At 43.6% G+C, this 6,392-nt stretch overlaps 1 long non-coding RNA gene across 1 annotated transcript; it reads left to right on the top strand.

Moving 5' to 3' along the window:
• Positions 1-2,843: 2,843 nt before the first annotated feature.
• Positions 2,844-4,489, top strand: LOC133029211 (uncharacterized). Its single transcript, XR_009683366.1, has 3 exons — positions 2,844-2,973; positions 3,735-3,803; positions 4,329-4,489. It is a non-coding gene; the product is annotated as an uncharacterized LOC133029211 (long non-coding RNA).
• The last annotated feature ends 1,903 nt before the right edge of the window (positions 4,490-6,392 follow it).

Genomic DNA, 6,392 nt, shown 5'->3' with positions numbered 1-6,392 from the left:
ATGGTTAAATTGGAAAATTGGCATTTTTGAGAAAATAGGAATGAAAAATAACAAAATGGGAAAGTTGCAAAGTGAGGCCCAATTTCTTATTTTGGCCGTCCACTATGCATAGGCCTTTACCATTTTATTTTTTCATTATTTTAATGCCACACAATTCTAACCTAAACCTAGAGGGAATTCTATAAATAGAAAGTGTTGGCTTCAGGAAACTTATAACTTTGCACATTTGTTTCTTTCAGAAAAAGCCTACACGCCACTTTCTCTCTCTTTTCCTCTCTACAATTTCGAAATCCTTGAGTGAATGAGTAGTGCCCACACACATCAAGTGGTAGCTAAATCATAGTATGTAAGACTATGGGAAATCAACCATGAAAGAAGGAGAAAAAGAGATCCAGATTTAGATCTTGATTATGCTCTGCTACAGAAAGGAATCAAGGGCTAGAGATCTGAATGGAAGGAGTCATAATATTCTGCTGCACTCAATGTAAGGTTTTCTTAAACTCTTATGTGTTTATTTCATTATTTTAGAATTCATATTAGTATGTTAATCAAACATACTTGGTAGTAAATCTAGATCCTGGTAAAATATTTCCAACAGGCGCAATCCACAATCCATGGCCGGCCACACTTAGTGAATTTTACAATTTATTTTTCTATTATTTTAATGCCAAATAATTCTAACCTAAACCTAGGTGGTTACCTATAAATAGGTAGTGATGGCTTCAAGAAAAAGATGATGCATCTCATTCCTTCAGAGAAATTTCTAGCGGCCACTTTCCCACTTCTTTTCTTCTTCAATTTTCGAACCTTGAGTGAATGAGTGAGTGCCCACACACATCAAGTGGTATCTCAATCATAGTGTGGAAGATTGTGAAGAATCCAACCAACAAGAAGGAGAATCAACATCAAGGAAGGAGAGAAAGAGATCCAGGTTAAGATCTTGGTGATGCTCTGCTACACAAAGGAATCAAGGGCTAGAGATCTGAACGGAAGGAGTCATTATATTCCGCTGCACCCAATGTAAGGTTTCCTAAACTTTATATGTGTTTATTTCATTATTTTAGAATTCATATTAGGATGTTAATGAAACATACATGGTAGTAAATCTAGATCCTAGTAAAATATTTCCAACAACTCGCCTCAAGGCCATGGTAATAGTTTACTTTCATGAAATATGAATTAAAACGATGATATGTGTTGATTTGGATGGTTTCATGTTGATCTGTGTGTTATATGTTGATTGATTGATGCTTGTGAAATTTTATGAAAAATAATTGAATTTTCATTTCTGGAATTATTTTTATTGTATAGTTTAGAAAAAATTAAGCAATTTACTTTTTTTACAGAACTTAATTTCAATTTTATTTGAATTAGTTATGGTTTTTTGAAGTTTTGAAAAAAGATAGGGTGATCACCTCCACCCACGTGCGCGGAGGACCCATTCCCTCGGTCAGGTGCATGTTCAGACAAGGTGCTGTCCGAGGAACACGCCCAGCGATGTCTGAATCCCTCCAAATTTTGGCAAAGTTTGCAACGGGCAATGGGTACAAAGCTAAAATTCAGTACAGCATTCCATCCTCAGACAGATGGTCAGTCCGAAAGGACAATTCAGATATTGGAGGACATGCTGAGAGCCTGTGTTATGGACTTTGAGGGTTCATGGAATAAATACCTACCGTTAGTAGAGTTCTCGTATAACAACAGTTATCAGAGTACGATAGGGATGGCACCCTATGAACTGTTGTACGGTAGGAAGTGCAGATCCCCTATCCACTGGGATGAGACAGGGGAGAGGAAATACCTAGGTCCGGAGTCAGTTCAGCGGACCAATGAGGCAATAGAGAAGATTAAAGCTAGAATGCTTGCCTCCCAGAGCAGACAGAAGAGTTACGCAGATCCGAGACGTCGAGATGTTGAGTTCCGAGTAGGGGACCATGTGTTTTTGCGAGTATCTCCGATGAAGGGGATTAAACGTTTCGGGAAAAGAGGCAAGTTATGCCCTAGATTTACGGGACCTTTCGAGATTCTCGAGAAGATAGGTCAAGTGGCATAACGGTTAGCATTGCCTCCAGCTTTATCAGCAGTGCACAACGTATTTCATGTCTCAATGTTGAGAAAATACGTTTCAGACCCCTCTCATATAATCAGTTATGAGAGCCTTCAGCTTCAGTCAGATATGTCCTATGAGGAACAGCCAGTGCGGATCCCGGATAGAAAGGATAAAGTCCTTCGGAATAAGACCATAGCGTTGGTCAAGGTTCTGCGGAGAAACAGTAAGGTGGAAGAAGCCACCCGGGAGCTAGAATCGATATGCGAGCTCAATATCCCGTAGTTATTCGTGTTAGATTTCGGGGACGAAATCCTTTTAAGGGGGAATAGTTGTAAAGCCCGCTTAGTTAATTTGGAAATTAGCTGTTATTTATGTTAATCGAAAGAAATTATTTATAGCTATTTAAATAATTTATCATGGATATTTATGGAATTCAGATATGCATAATTATGTCATCTGCAGTTTTTATATTTCGTATTTCCGGTGTCCGGTATTTTGGAACGCGCGTTTGGCTCGGTAGAAATCACAACTTAGTATGTTAGTATTTTGGGGACGGGTTTTAGACATTGGGAATGTCGGGAATGGCCGGGAATTTAGAATGTCCCAAAAATACCCCCTTTAGTGTTTTGTATGTGGTTTTAGTATGGAGGGGCAAAATGGTCTTTTTGCCCCAATGATATTTTGTCTTATATGATTTAATAAATGAAATAAATGTTTAAATTATGCATGTTATTTGGCTGAATGATTTAGTGTGTAAAGGCTCCTTTTTACTCATTTCTCATTTAACTTAGAAAAAAAATAGAAAATTCAAGCAAAACTCTCTCTCTTTTTCTCTCTTTTCGGCTGGGAATTTGGGGTGCTAAAGCTGGGTTTTTCCTTCAATTCTCAAAGCTAATTCATCCTAATTGTGATCCCTTGTTGTGGTATGTGCTTCCTTGTTCATTTCTCTTTAAATTCCTTGGAAAAAAAAATGATGAAAAGTGTTGAAAATGCATGTGATTATGAAGTGTTCTTGCTGCTGTAATTTTGTTGTTAGTTTATGGATTCAAGCATGATTTTTGATGATAAATGAGTTATTTGAAGCATGAGTAGCTAGGTTGTTCAAGCTTTTAATTTATATGTGAAAATTGATGATTTTTGTGAGAAAATGCCATGTTTTGTTTCTGTGTTGTTGCTGTTGTTCTTGTTAGTTTGCAGAGGTTAGATTATGCTTAGTTATGTTGAATTATGTTGGTTTGCATGCTGGTTTTGGTGGTTTGCTCAAGCTTGAGTTTGGAACTCAAAGCTTGAGCTCCAATGGTGAAATTTGCTTGTGAGGTTTCTGGGTAGGTTTGAGGCCTTGGTTTGGTCATTTGGGACCTATGTAGGAGGTCTGGAAAGTTTGGGACCATTTGGGTTCGAAATGGTCAAGATATGGGAAATTTTGGTTGTCGCTCGCGAGGAACCTAATTCCGGTTGAGCATCCGGAATTCCGGATGGGGGTTCAGATTTTTCTAACCGGAATTCCGGTTGGGCAACCGGACTTCCGGATGGGGGATTTTTCAGAACCCTAGTTTTCCTCGTTTTTGGGTTTTTAGGGGTATTGCCATGCTTTTTATCGATAGGGAAACTTTTAGTTTCGAGTTTTAGTCCCCGGGAAGTGATTTAGCGTGTCACTTATAGCGTTGTGGTTTTTATGGTTTAGGAGCCAGTAATCCGCCGTTCAGCTTCAGTTCCAGTCAGGTTGACCGGCACACCTGAAATCGGAATCCAGGTAAGATTAGTATAACAGTATGCATATGTAGTTTACATGTTTAGCGTGCATGTAGGAAGCCTGTTAGTTTACATTAGATATGTATTTAGGCTTCGAACCACCCAACCCTGTCACGTCGGTACAGGCTGGAGTATGACCAAGAATGAGTATGACCGGCTCGACCGATCAGCCGACACCGGTTGGTGGTTCGGTGCTATTGACCTATCCCGTCGGTACAGTGGAGTATGACCAAGCGGAGTAGGACCGGTTCGACCGATCAGGAGGATACTTGTCAATAGTGCCGTCCCCTGAACGTTCAAAACTCAGTACCATGTTGGACATGGCAGTAGTGCTCAGTACCATGTTGGACATGGCAGTAGCGGGACTCAGTATCATGTTGGACATGGCAGTAGTGCTCAGTACCATGTTGGACATGGCAGTAGCGGGACTCCGCATCGTGTTGGACACGGCGGTCGCCTTTATGTATGATATTATTATGCTTTTCTTACTGAGTCTGTCGACTCACAGTTTACGTTGCATGTGTAGGTAAAGGCAAGGCAGTTGCTGATGGACCGTGAGCGAGCTTATGGGGTTGTACATGTCGGGGCGGTTAGGCCTGGAGCGTACGATCCTCGGGACAGCAGGGCTGAGATTTTTGTAACTGTCGTTAGACGACTTTCATTTTGATGTAAAAGTGAATAGTTAAAAAGTTTGTAAATATTTTTTTATAAATCGGGATCCCGAGACTTTTTGCAAAATGGTTTATAAGTTTAATGAAAAAGCAAAATTTTAATTAATCACGTTTTTCCATAAACCTCGTTGATTAGCAACGAGCTGCACAGTACGTTTAAAAATCACGTAATACGCCTAAGTTAGTTAGGGTGTTACAATTTGGTATCAGAGCCGCCAGGTTGTCTTCCGAAGATCGTCACGACATGTACAATCATCATCAGCAGTTAGCTCGGTTCACGGTTCAGTAAGCCTTTATTGCTTTAGTAGTTTATTTTATTCAGTTATGAAAAAGAAAAGCTTGTTAGGAAGCATGTTAGTAGCCTGATAGTAGAATAGGCGCATGTTTCATTTCTAATTTCCAAATTAAGCGGCATTAGTAAGCTCGCCTTGAATACGACCTGATATGCCAACTCTTGGTTTCGCAGGCGGTTCTAACTAGATGGACGCCAGGCGGACTACCAGGAGTCGAGGCAACTCAGTGGGGTCGAATCAGGGAGAGGGAGCTCGGTTTCCCCCACCTGCTCGGGGCCGAGGTAGAGGTCCCCGAGGCAGGGCTCGTGGTCGGGGTGATGAGAACCCGCCACAGGCTGCCCAGGCTCCCCCAGCCGATCAGGGAGCCCCGAACTGGGAGTTACGGTTTGCGGAGATGCAAGCCAGGATCGAAGAGCAAGACCTCGAGATTCAGAGGTTGAGACAGCAGGGTGCTCCTGCAGTTCCAGTGCCAGTAGTTCCAGCGGCACCAGCCCCTGCTGCCCAGGCCGAGATGGTAGTGGCGGCCCACAGATTGAAACCTTTATATGAGCGGTTCCGGAAGCAAGCACCTCCGGTGTTCTTGGGAGGTCCAGATGTGTCGAAAGCCGAGCAGTGGCTTACGGTGATCACCAGGATTCTGAACTTTATGGGTGTCACCGGTAACGACAGAGTGGTGTGCGCCACATTTCAGTTCCAGGAGGATGCCCTGGTATGGTGGGACATGGTGTCTCAGATTCACGATGTCACCACCATGACTTGGGAGAGGTTCCAGGAACTTTTCAACGCGAAGTACTACAACGAGGCGGTTAGAAGCGCCAAGAGAAAGGAATTCGTTCACCTGACCCAGCGGGAGAACATGAGTGTCACTGAGTATACTACTCAGTTTGACCGGTTGGCGAGGTTAGCCTCGGGTATTGTGCCGACCGACTTCAGCAGAAAGGAGAAGTATCTGGACGGGTTGAATCCCAAGATCAGGCATGACCTGATGATTACCACAGACGACAGCACCACCTACGCTCAGATGGTGGAGAAGGCACTGCGAGCTGAGGGCGCAGTGGGGTGTATGTCAGATTCAGCCAGTACTCCGGTTGGTGGCGGAGCTCCTACCCCTCCTGCATCAGGATTTAGCAGGGGGAGTAGTGGTTCGGCCATTGACCAGAGGAAGAGGGCACCCACTGCTTCCGGCGGCTCGAGTCAGAACAAGAGGTTCCGGGGGAACCAGAACAGAGGGAGTCGTCCTGGTGGTAATGAGACTCGCTTCTCCTATCCCGAGTGCCCTAGCTGCAAGAGGCATCATCGGGGAGAGTGCAAGGGGCAGGGATGCTTTCATTGTGGCATGCCCGGGCACTTCAAGAGGGAGTGTCCCCAGCTCCGGCCAGAGGCACCGAGAGCTCCAGCGGTACCCACTCCAGCCAGGGTATTCGCCATCACGCAGGCTGATGCAGATGCCAGCCCATCAGTTGTTACAGTCGATTCTTATTAACGACTCGTTTTATTCAAAGGTCGTTTGATTCTGGGGCTACACGTTCTTATGTGGCGGCCAGAGTCTCTAGTAAGTTGGGTAGACCCTTTGATAGATATGAGTCAGGGTTTGGAACCCTGTTACCTGGCGGAGAATTGGTTATC

Source organism: Cannabis sativa, chromosome 7 (genome assembly GCF_029168945.1).
Source record: "Cannabis sativa cultivar Pink pepper isolate KNU-18-1 chromosome 7, ASM2916894v1, whole genome shotgun sequence".
Classification (NCBI taxonomy): domain Eukaryota; kingdom Viridiplantae; phylum Streptophyta; class Magnoliopsida; order Rosales; family Cannabaceae; genus Cannabis; species Cannabis sativa.
Note: the sequence above shows the minus strand (reverse complement) of the source record. Positions and strands in the feature narration are given on the sequence as shown.